Raw genomic sequence first — 13438 nt, forward strand, 5'->3', positions numbered from 1 at the left:
ATCGATTGAAGAGAGGCGGTGGCGAATATGCAAAAGACGTAGGTCTCGATCGGTTGTTAAAGAAATCAAGAGATGCATGTTAGAAGCTATGAACCGGTTTCGGAGTTAAGCGGAAAAGCGTTTCAGCGATATGTGTTTGCTAAATGGAGTATTCGGCTTTTTTAAATCCACACTCCTTGTTGCGAAGTGACAGTATCGAAATAGAAATGGGCAAATTCGAGAAAATGTATGCTGATGACGTACCGAGTTTAAATATACGAGGTGTGGCTAAAAAGAAACGAGACTGACGTCACAGATTGCGCAACACGATTAACCATTGGTAATCAACACTTTTACAGTGTGGTGTAATATGTGTTCTTTGTTCAACAGCTTTTTTGACACAATATCGCAATTATTTTTGCTCTTTAGGAGTCGTAGGTGAATGTGATTAATTGCTTGTTGAAAAAAAAATTGCCGTGCGAGATCTGATTGAGTTTTTTGGCGATAGGGGGTTCAATTGCAGAATGACGATTGGGCAAAGAGTTAACATTAAATTTTGTGTCAAACTTGGAAAAATGCATGTCAACTGGGCAACATTTAATCGTTGAGCTTTCTGCTCCTCAGTCAACAGCCTTGGCACCATTTTGGCACTCACCTTTCACAAGCCAAAAGTGTCAACCAAACTGGTGCGAACCGTTTTTTTTTGTCTTTTCCAACTTCGCAATGACGCGAATTGTTGAGCGACGGTCGCTGCGAATCAACTGCCTTTCACAACTGAACTCACAACTGATACCTTTTCGATGTTGGTATCAGTTGTGGAAGTGCAAGGCCTTCCTGACTTCGAATCATCCTCCCTGCATCCCACAAATCGCTTGTGCCATTCAAAAACTCTTGTTCTGGACATGGAAGAATCTCCATAAACATCACACAATTTCTTCAAAGTCGCAGTCGCCGTTTTTCCAAGTTTGACACAAAATTTAATGTTAATTCATTGCTCAATCGTCATTCTGCAATTGAACCCCCTATCGCCAAAAAACTCAATCAGATCTCGCACGGCAATTTTTTTTTCAACAAGCAATTAATCACATTCACCTATGGCTCCTAAAGAGCAAAAATAATTGTAAGTTAGAGTTAAGAGTTAAGACTAGAAACCTAGGTTTAATCGACTAGTACAATCAAGTGGTTTTACATTTAAAAATGACGCTTCAGCGCTGGACGTTCTGCAGTGGGTAAGCAAACATCGTTTATGTGAATCAACACCTTATTTATTTATGAGGTTGAGCTTTACCTGTTGCCGTTTCTATCGCAAGCTGCGGAAGAAGTTTTTCAAAACTTAAGTTGATAAAATCTTACTTGAGATCAATTATGGGAGAAAGCAGGCTGTCTGCGCTAGCAATATTGTCCATTGTTTAGATGACACATTATCTTTTGGCGATATAATTTTAAATTTGCTTTAATGAAAAAAAACTAGAAAACTAGACAAATTGAATTTGGAACTGTCAATAAAATTTAACAATTACTGCTTTAATTTTTCTGTCGTGTGGAATTTTATTCAGCTTTTACGACGGTGTTAAGGGGGCAGCATTTCGTGCAAAGATGCAGGGGCGCCACATTGCGTTGATACGCCACTGCAATCATGACGCCTGTTTGGTCCAAAGCAGAAGTGTGCAACCTTTAATACAGAAAGGCCAGATACAAATACCTGGATGAAACCACGGGCCGCACCTTTATTTAACATAGAATTGGGCACAGGCACAAAAACTTTGGTTATTGGTCTTATGATATACGCTGTTCGCTTCGCACAAGCTCATGAATAAGCAACGCAATGCAGAAGAATTGAACTTACTCGCACGAACGAGATTAAACTAAACTTAAAAACTTGTTTCGCACACCATTCTAAATTGGCATTTCTCCACGGGCCGCATAATTTGTTCCTGTGGGCCGCATGTTGCATACCTTCGGTCTAAAGAAGTGGTTTCCAACCCGACCCCTCTCGCCCCAAGAGCAGTATGAGCGGAGACACAATGCTAGGCGCAAAACTGACTTTACTTGTCCCTTTACATAAAAACTCCCCGTACTTCCCAAGTTTCATTGCTTGATATAGTTATTTCACAGGATGTTTTAACTTTGTTGAGTGTGAATTACCTGAACATAAAGGGGTTTGAAATCTACCAATCAAAATAACACTATAAATACAATCCTTGGGGGTGGTCATGAGTGCTAGAAGTCTCGGAAAAGAGGCCACGAGCCATAACATGTTGGAAGCCTCTGGTCTAAAGCATGCTATACATTTGTATGTTCTGTTAGTATACAAACAGGAGCTTTGGTAACCCCAGCGTTTCAACGAGGGTTCCGAACGTGCAGTCTAGAATTTCTGCACATTTCAATTCAAATACTAGAGTCTTTATATTTTAATATACGTACATGTTTAATTTTAATGAAATTAATTATAATAATGGCAAACCTATTCGCTATACATGAATAATATAAACTCTCGGTTTTAAATGGAAACTTGCGGAACCCCTGGACTGTAGTGGTGCAACCCTAAGTTTACATTCAAATCCTACAGTCTATATCAGGGCTGGGCAATTATTTTTGGTATCGGGCCACATTGAATATTCAAAATGCAGTGCCGGGCCGGACTAAGTAAAGCCAATTGTGCGTTTTTAATGCATTTCATTACACATTTAAATAAAACAAAGTACTATTGTACTCCGTTGTTTTAATTTAAAGCACGGTTATTGAAACTAGTTTAAAACATAAAAATCGAGACATTACATAGGATCAGAGAAACGTCACGCTTGCAAAACAATGCCGAATTTTATCATTAATGCTAAAGAGTGAGTAACTATGCGGAATTAAGACCATGCCTTCGATGACCGAACATTCGTGATTCATATAACTTTGTTGTCACTATAACTTTTTTAACGTAAACAGTGGTCGCGAAAAATTTTAATGCATTGAAAGGCGTTGCGAGCTTAAAAGTTTGGAATGCCCTGCTCTAAAATACAACGTCTATCTGCATATATAAAAATGTGAAATAAACTGCCGGAATATACTTAATTTTGATACCTATTTTTGCAATACGGGTATATTTAAAATGCATTGATATGGGCACATTTAAATGTCTTGCATTGTTGTTTTAAACTTAACCCGCGCTTGCTTTGACAAAATATAATCATTACTACTCTTAAATACCACCGCATGCCGCGGATATAAAAATGTGAGATAAAGTGCCAGATTACTTTTATTCGTGTTTTGCGATTTCGGGAAATCAACAAATCGTCACGCTAATAAACGAATTGCGTAAGTCATTTTTGGCGATTTTGAGTTTTTTTTATAAAATAGGTATTTATGTAATGCTGCGCACTTGTCTGTTAACTAAGATTTTATTTTAAAAATTCCGAAACCCATAAAAATGGAGATTTAGTATGATATGCATATTTGTGCAATTGTTTTTTCATAATGAATTATCAATGTTACCGCAGGACTATTGTGACGTCACAAAGGCAAAATAATCTCGGCGAAGTATTTTCGAGTTTTTGCATCTCGGATTCTAGCGTAGCGCGTAATAATTTGAATTTATACTACAGTATAGGAAGACGTGCACTTGTGATATTCACTGTCCGAGTCCAGTTCACCTTGGTTGGCTTCTATATTGCGTGCATTTCTGTTTTATTCTCAATATTTAATCTTAGTCTTGTTTCGGTGGGTGTGCAGAACGTGTTATATTGATGAAATATATATTTTTAAACATAAAAAATAATGTAATTGAAACTGATTTGGCTATTTTGGAGGAGAGAGAGAGAGAGAGTTTATTTCATTTTGTCAAACCAAGAAAACAATTTATGCACACATAAACAAATATCAAAAAAATAGTTTTCGGTATATGACTGGGGGGCAACGATACGACCTTTGGGGGTCATCAGTAAGACATTGTAGGCTAGATACTGAGAATTACATTCGTTTTCGGAATGTTTAGTTTTCAGGACTGGTGCATATAGTAAAGTTGCAAAATTGCGTATGTTCCCAAGTCGTAGACACATTTCTGCCTAAGTCACAGTGCGCCATTATGACGTCACTTGACTGCGTCATACAAATTAACTTAAATCCGGCTACGATAAAAAAATTGAACCTTGGCAAACTATTGACTCTCAATGGCATAACAATATCATTAGGAAGTTTTTACGTTTTTCTCAAAACTGCTAAAAATAACTTGCGCAATTAGGTTATTAGCGTGTTGAAATGTGATCTGTTCTTGCAACAATGACTTAGCTCTATTTTACAGATTTCACCAATAGAAAAATTCCTACGTCTGCGATAAAACCACAACGAGTAAAATTCAATTCAGTACCATGAAATTCGGTTGAATTTACTTTACTTTGTGCCATGGGCACCAGAAATTTTTCAGTTTCCAATTTCTACAACAGCGTTTTTAATCTGTCGCAAACCTTCTAAATCAATCTTGTTTCTGTCCAGTTTTTAGTATTTTATATTGCCGCTCTGAAATCTTGATTTAGATTGCTTGCAGATGCACTCCTTTATCTTTAGCATTATTATATCATGACTCATTTTTCTCAATGGTTTCACAGTTCCGTATGCAAGACATATATATTTTTTGAAGGTAATTTGTGATTTGAGTAGAATAATCACCGACGTAAAGGTGTTTACGGTCCAAATAACATCTCGAGCTGACGAAAACAATCGGTCATTTAAAAAAAAAATTGATCGAATGATATTGCCGACTTTTTCATTTTTCTAAAAATTTCTTTTGTTCACAGTTAAAGTATATTTTATATGTAAATGAAAAAGAAAGTGTACACATCTAGAAACCTGCTCGCGGGCCGGATGGAACGTTGCCGCAACTTACCCAAGCCTGGTCTATATCATTATATGCCTATTGTCCATATTTAATCGAATGCCTATTAGCCTTAGATTAGCTTTTATATACATTTACAGTTTATACAATTCAAAGCCAAAGGTTGCCGACCCATGGTCCTATAGCATCCACCTTGTGGCAGCGTGATGACCAGGAATATTCTCGCTCATAATTATCCTCAGACCTGCGAACCCACGCAGTACATTTAGTACTTTTTCAAATCCCATCATATTTGCGGTCAAATACGGGCTTTCAACAAGAACAAAATGACCGTTCGTTCCAGGCGTCGACTATATTCAAAAAGGGTCTCGGCTTTGAAACGAAAATGAGAAAAGTTGGTGCGACAGATCGTTCCGGGTATATATAACTGACACGGGTAAACTACTGCTCACGGGCCCATTCCGGCCCGTTGGGTAATTCAATCTGGCCCGCATGATGCTGTCACAACCAAACTAAAACCAAATTTTGATGTTTTAGGTAAAAAAAATAGCCCAAGAAATTTGTTAAGATTGCGATCTACTTTTGCGTTTTCATTACTGTAAATATTGTACATTCAATATAACTAACTTTTCACGTCGCACTCACATGACCCGTCAGTCTTAGTGGTCACAATTTTTGTCCCCTACCATTACAATCGTCACAATTGACCATTGGTCAATGGTGTTGCTTACGATGTCACAGATGGGAAGCCAGACTTAATTACCGGTCGATTCAACTCGCTTCAATGCCGTTAGTTTTTTCGAGTTGATTTATTGAGTCTGTCAACTCACCGCTGTAATTCTTTGTAGTGGCAGTCTCTTGTGGCCCTTTACGCAGATTAGAAATTACCGCCTTGGGTTTTGGGTGAGTGAGCAAAATTTGCTTTGAGCAAATCAGGATTTAGCCTGCATATCCATCCCGGGCGAGAGGAAAGGTATAAGACGGCTTCATCATATAGCGAACCACGGTCCAAGTCCATGCTTCCGAAAACAAACAATATAACTAATCCCATACCCGACTTGAAATGATAACCGGACGAGAGGCCGTGGTTCGCCATATGGATAAACCGTCCTATCGGCTTTCCTCTCCCCCGGGATAAATATGTAAATCCTATCTTATCCACGGCCTCTCATCCGATTACCGGTCCAAGTCGGCCGAGCAAAAATTTTCTCCATAGGATAGGTATTTTATTGGACACGAAGTGGACATAACGATCGTTTCAAAATTTTGTTGTTATTGTTATTGTTATTGGACACGAAGTGGACATAACGATCGTTTCAAAATTTTGTTGTTATTGTTATTTGTCTCCGTCTCCATTTTTAAAAAATCGCTTTTCTCTTCGAATACTGGACCAATTGCTTTGAAATTTTCAGTGGTTAAAGATAAAATTTTTCTCCAGAAGGCTATTACTTTTTTTTTCGCTAGGATGTCATCAAAATTATTGCCATTTGGTGGCGCTACGTGTCCATATATTTGAGCATAGCTCTCTTGTTGTTATTGTTATTTGTCTCCGTCTCCATTTTTAAAAAATCGCTTTTCTCTTCGAATACTGGACCAATTGCTTTGAAATTTTCAGTGGTTAAAGATAAAATTTTTCTCTAGAAGGCTATCACTTTTTTTTTGCTATGACGTCATCAAAATTATTGCCATTGGGTGGCGCTACGTGTCCATATATTTGAGCATAGCCCTCTTGTTCTGTAGAAGAAGAAAACCGAGAAGACGACTTAGTCATATCGTAAATATATACTACTACGGTCATATGGAAAACCACGGCCTCTCGCCTGGTTGTCCATGTCGGGCATCAGTATGCGACTAGTTGGCCAGTTATTTTTTCGGATACAAATGTATCAATATGGACAAGCAGTTACTTGAACACTACATGGCGGGAGGCGGTTATAGAAAAGGTTGAGAACTACTATTATATACTTTTGTAACCCAATCTCATTTTTTTTATTTCTCGCGAACGAAAAGTGCCAAATGAAAGCTCGTTGGGTCATTTGACTCGAAATAACTTGTTTACTCTGACGTCATTTATTTCCGGGTTTCGCTCACTGAATACAATGACGTCATGTTCTGATAACCAGTCCGTGTTTGGCGGCATGTTTGTCTGTCCAGAGATGTCATGTGAGGGGGAAGGAGCGCTGGTTTTGCGTTGAATCGGGGGTTTTATTATCAGAATATTTAGTTTGCATGTGTGTATTAATAAGAACAGAGTTGTGGTTTAATTAGTAACGAATATATAAGCGCGAACGAATTCTATTTGTGATAATTGTGATGAGCTCGGCGGTTGGCGCATGTTAGTAGGCGTTAGCAATGAGTCTTGCCACTGTGCCATCGCAATTCCAGAATTCGGCTTACTTTGCGTGAATCCCGTGAGGAGTTTTAACGTGCAAGAGGAAAGCTCGATTCCTCATTGCTTGATTGTGGTAGTCTGGTGCAACTGTTGGTACATGGACTGGTAGGCCTACCGTAACTGGAGAAGACTTGCCCTATTATGGGGGTCATGTCAATCATTATTTGTTAATCAATTATTACGGTAACAGATAAGACGTTTTTAGTGTTTACCGATTTTAATCAGCTCTTTTGGCAGTACGGCACACTATACATTTCTAGCGACAGATGATTAGACACCCCTTCTTTTGAGAACATCCTGGACATGGTTGTCCCTCAATATCGGTAAAACTACAGTAAATTGAAGTTGCGCAAAAAAGTACAATAAAGCGCAATCTAAAAACATCATCATTGAATTCCTCTGGAAAAAATAATCGATTTACCGAAGGAATAAATAAAACATTGTCTCGTTTCAGAGAAACCCATTTTACCAATGATCAGACACCCCTCCTTTGGGAGACGTCTGGATATTGTTGTCCCTCAATATCGGTAAAAATACAGTATGATGAATTTGAGCAAAATACTACAAAGATGCGCAATATAATAACGTCATCATTGAAATCCTCGGGAAAAAATATCTGATTTACCGAAAGAAAAAAAATCTGACGTGGTGCCAGACATCCCTAGTTTGTGAGACACATTGAGTGTTTGTTTTATTGAACCAAATGGAGGGAAATTCTCGGAATTTGGATAGTGTGCCGTACTGCATTAGGTGGGTTAACATTCTAACATACACTGTGAAATAGTATTTCAAAATATATAAAATTAATAATATATTCTAAATTCGATGCTCATCTTGATGATAATTCAAATTAATTGCGACATGTGTATTCTAAATGTGTACTTTTAGTCTTGCCTCGTGTGAATTCCTAAAAATATTCTAACCGTTTCATTCTCTGGCAAAATCATATCATATTATGATTTGTATTTTATTCAATAAAATTTTCGTGGCAATGGCTATATCGCTGTAGAAGAGCTAAATTATTATATGTTTAGTTTTTATTAAGAAAACCACATTTTTGTGATAGTTTGGTTTTGACAGCCAGACCTAGAATTTTTTTTTTGGAAATGAACTTTTTTATTTCTATAATAATGGACCAGGGGCATCTTTTGGCCTGAGTTCCAAAGCTGTACCTGTTTTAGGTTGATTTCAGTTACCTAGTTCCCCATGCCAATTTTTAGGCTGTGATGTTAGAACTGTAATATTACAAAAGTTTGAAAATTTAAAATGTGACATATGCTAATTTGGTTCTGCTCATAGACTATATATAGCTATATAGACAGACAGTGTATAATAAAAGGACATAAGACGACGAAGTAAATACGCTCAAATAGTTTTAAATAGTTTTTCTCTTTTTCAACACTGTTCTTTTGGTACTCCCGTAGTATGTGTACCAAGTTAGGGTTAGGCCATAATTTTATTCCGACTTTCCTCATTTTAGTTCTATTACGAGTTCCGGAGTGTTAGCCAAGTGAATATCTCCCCTGCCCATAGGTTTCAGTCCCTTTACACAACTTTATGTAAAGTAGGCGAACAAAATTAGTTGCCTCCATATTGGTTACACACACTTCTGGAGCGCCATTATTTTTTTCAACATTATTCTTTTGGAAACATAATATTATTTGAATAATGTGACCTTTTATGCCGCAAGCTTATCAGATTGAAACATAACTTACATGTTAAGGTATTTGCCTCGGGCTAAAATAGGAAACATAATTTTTGAGCTTTCATCGATAACGTATCGTAATTGCTCTGTTGAATAATGTCAGTGAATAATAGGCCTTGTCCAATTTATTATTTTCTGTCAGAAATCATTGGACCATAACTAGACAGCATAATCATATTTTAATTAGCAAGATGTGATGCTGCATGATTTTATAAAACTCTTAGCGATAGCATAATGTAATATTTAGTAGAATATTGTCAGTGAACCATAGGCCTTACCTTGTCTTATTAAGCATCATTTGTACAGAAATCGTTGGACCATAACTAGACGGAATGATCATATAAGCTAATGTCAATGCTGCTCAATTTTGAAACTCTGATCAATATTACTGGTACATCATAATTGCTCATTTAGAATAATTAATAAAATATTTGAATCTGTTCGCTGGAAAACATTGAACCATGACTTGTCGGAATATTCCTATTATAAAAAGCAAAGCATGATGCTGCTTTTTTTCGCTCCTCCAACTTCATTTTGGTTGGTGAATATTGGGAATTTGTTCATCTGGCATTCGCTGATCCAAACTTTGACTATACCTTGATTACTACATGCTATTTTTATGAATATGACACGATTTAGCATACTTTCATATATACCGTAATAATAATATTTTAGGATGTACTCGGAATAGTAAATTATATGTTTCCCACAGGGGCATAGTTAGGGCTTGTTTTGGAAGTAGGACCCCCTTTTAGAAAAGTAAAAAAAAAGAAAATTTCTGTATCATACAGCATAGAGCGTTGCTTATGGACCTGTATTACAGTGAGCCATGGTACAAACTGGCAAATTTAACATGGTTTGTCAAATCTTAGATGATTTGTACATCCATCCTCTACTATACCTCAGCGACCCCATGATCTGTTTGCGACCCTACCTACTTATCACTCCGACCCAATTTGGGGTCGCGACCCCTGGTTTGGGAACCCCTGGTCTAACTTGACATTTAGAAATTTCAGAACCCCTACCCCCCCCTACCTAAATTCCTGGCTATGTCTTCGTTTTAAATCATTCTTGTATTTTGTCATATTTGTATAGGTTTTAATCAGGATATACCGGCTCGTAACTTAGAAAAGGTTGCCGACCACTGGCCTATGGAATGTATTATAAATAATATCTTATATGTCAACCCTAGTTACCAGCATTATTACTGAGCTATTTATAGTCATAAATTATATATTGTCTGCTTTGAGCTGTCTTTGTTACTGAAGCACTGGTATAATTAGTGTTGTTATAATTTCTAGTTGATGACTGATGTTCTTTTTAGGTTGTTGAGCATTTAAATAATGGCTGTGGGGTCGTGATTTAGCACAGAGATGGGCAAGAATTTTGGGTCAGGAGCTAAAAGTTTTGCCCATCTAGACTGGTTGGCCATGTAAGTGTGACGTAAAAAGTTACATTTCATGAACAACATTTACTGTGTTACAAAAGCAAAAGCTGAAAACAATAAGCCTTGTGCCAAAACTGAATTTAATCGTAATCTCAACAAATCTTTAATTAAGCTACTATTTAGCTAAAACATCAAAGTTCAGTTGTGGCATTATAAGGCGGGCCAGATTGCATTACCCAGCGGGCCACATTTGGCTCGCGGGCTGTAGTTTGCCCATGTCAGGCTTAGCATGTTTTTTGCTGGAGTCATGTGCATGGAGATTATCAAAATCTTCGCCGCCATAAGTTGAAATTATACAAATATTAGCTATATTAAATTATTCGATGTGCTTTTAAAAAAATTGTTCTTATATTAACTGTTATTGTGACATATTTATTCGCATATTTTAAACCTTTCAATCTGTACAAGAGGCAGAGTGCACATATTAGTATTTAATGACTCACTAAAGATTGATAAAACTGCGTAAACAAACTTTTCATATGTAGTCATATATAGTGATTGAGGAAAAAAGAAATTGAAATAGTCGAAGGGATTAACATATCAAAAAAGGTTCAAACCGTCGCTCTAAAGCATTGGGAATTTTAGATACGTTATTATGAATTTCAAAACATGTTTCCTCGTTATATAGTTCTATTGTATTGTTATATCATAATGACGAGTTGGTCATCACATGACACTTCATGGATGACGGAAAATGAATCAGAAAAGTCACGCTAGGAGGCTAATTATAGAAGGATTATGTACTTTATTATAGTTAACATATAGCGCTTGACTGAGTAATAAGTCTGACACTCTTATAAATTTCCGCGCATGATTGGGTAATAAGTCTGAAATGTTTATGTCTTTACATGCATGATCGGGTAATAAGTCTGAATGTTTATGTCCTTTCATGCATGGTTGGATAATAAGTTTAAAATGTTTGTCTTTCCATGATTGACCGATGAATCTGATATGTTTACTTCCTTTCATGTATGATTAGGTAATAAGTTTGAAACTGTTCCGTCTTTTCATGCATGATTGGGTAATAAGTATGAAACTGTTACGTCTTTTCATGCATGATCGGGTAAAAAGTCTGAAACGAGCTATGTAACATTAAATACATATGGCTGAATAATTTATTAATAATTATGAATGGTTAGACTGACATATAGCATATATCATGGGTTACCAAAATCAAATGATTTATTATTCCAAAACCTTGAATATGGAATATTGAATGTATTCTAAAAGGTTAGTATGCAAATTTATAAATACTGAAATAATTGCACAGTTTTCTGGTGTGAAGGAAAGCCATGGGAACAAAATCTGGTCAATATTGAGCAGAGACGCTGATATTTGAAAATTAGAATTTCAGAATTTCGAAAACTACTGTTGTTAGCGGTAAGTACCGGATGGACATGAGAATAGCTTTTAGATACTACCGTTGTCAAATTTCATTATTGCTACTTTGATCAGTTATTCAGCAGCGACACCCAAGGTTCTGATATGAATATTTTTATTTTCTTTAAAAAACAAAACTAAAATATTAGGGAATTACTGATATGGGCATGTTTTATGACGTTGTAAAATCGTGACTCACTGTAATACCACGATAACCCCTTTCACAAGAATAATCCCAATAACAATAAGACGGGTTTTTTGTATTTATATTTGTATAAGAGACAAATTTGTAATCGTTATCTACGTGGTATTATCCCAATGTTGTCATTTTGTCTGGAGGAAGTTTATACAATACTTTCCAATGTAACTGTTGTTACGACAGAATTTTGTGATAATCCCAGGGAGAAGAAAGTACTAGTTTATTTGTATAGGAGTAATACATTGAAAATATCCAACAATTTATTAGAAAGATAAATATCTATAATAATAGTTTTAAGAAATTATACGGACTTTGGTCAGGAAACATTTAAATTAAAGATTTTAACATTATTGAGGTCGCAGCATGAAATGTCAGTATTGATCCAGTTTCCATGGATGTTATTTTATTATAATCGACCGAATATGTTTCTTGGATAATATACAAGATAGCTTTTATGAGTGCAGAATTTTTTTGCGTGTTGCAACTTGCAAAGATGAACTGGGCATTTCCAAATCGGATAGCAAATTATTTGAATCGGTTCAGAGTGAATTTTGAGTTGTCGCTATCTTTTTTTTTCAAAATTAATGCAAGACAGTAACCTTATAAACTGACATTATTGCGCCAACAAGTAATTTGACATTATTTCGTGGAAAGACTCTTCTCCAACGTTTTTGTATCTCTTGGAATGTCAGTGGTTTGTAGTCTGGCTGTTAAACATGTTGCAATCTTTGTCTCAGTCTTCTATGGTATTAACCCTTTCACCACAATTGGTGGAGTAATTCAGCACTAAAGGGTTAACGAAGCATGTTAACGAACCAAATGAAATTTAAACTCGGTCAGACATTTCTTTCGGTGCGCAGCAAGACTCTCAAATCATTTGAAATATTTTTTTAGGCATTTAAAATTCATCTAAGTAAAAGAGATTTTGCTACACACTAAGAGAAATGTATTTCACAAATGTGATGTTTTGTATAATCAAGTCAGACTTCCTCAGACAAACATAATTCAATTATCATGGTGGTACGAACTGGTATATTGATTACCGTATTTTATGGACGACCATATTAAAAGCCTAAGACCCTTTTTTTCTCAAAAATCGATTGTGTGCCTTATAAGCCGGTGTGCCTGATGTATGAATCAGGTGCTTTATTGTTGTACATTTGTGTTGATGAATTGCTCTTGAGTTACTTTTGGCTATAGTTTGGACATCTGAAAAACCTAGTATCTCATTGAATTTATTTTTTTACTGTTGAATAACTTCACCTGATTGTGGGAAAATGTTGATACCACAGAAAAAATCAAATGTCATTTGCTTGTCTAGTTACTTGTTTGAAACATCCCATTAAAACAATTCATTATTAATGCATCAGTAATTTGTCAAAGATGTAAGACATTTTAGGATACATGTCGAAATAGAAAAATTAAAGCAATTCCTAAAAAATTGTGTCATTCTACGTCTTAGATTTGGCGCTTCAGAAGTATGTGTACCAATATGGAGGTAACTAATTTTGTTTGCC

Source organism: Styela clava, chromosome 7 (assembly GCF_964204865.1).
Source record: "Styela clava chromosome 7, kaStyClav1.hap1.2, whole genome shotgun sequence".
Classification (NCBI taxonomy): domain Eukaryota; kingdom Metazoa; phylum Chordata; class Ascidiacea; order Stolidobranchia; family Styelidae; genus Styela; species Styela clava.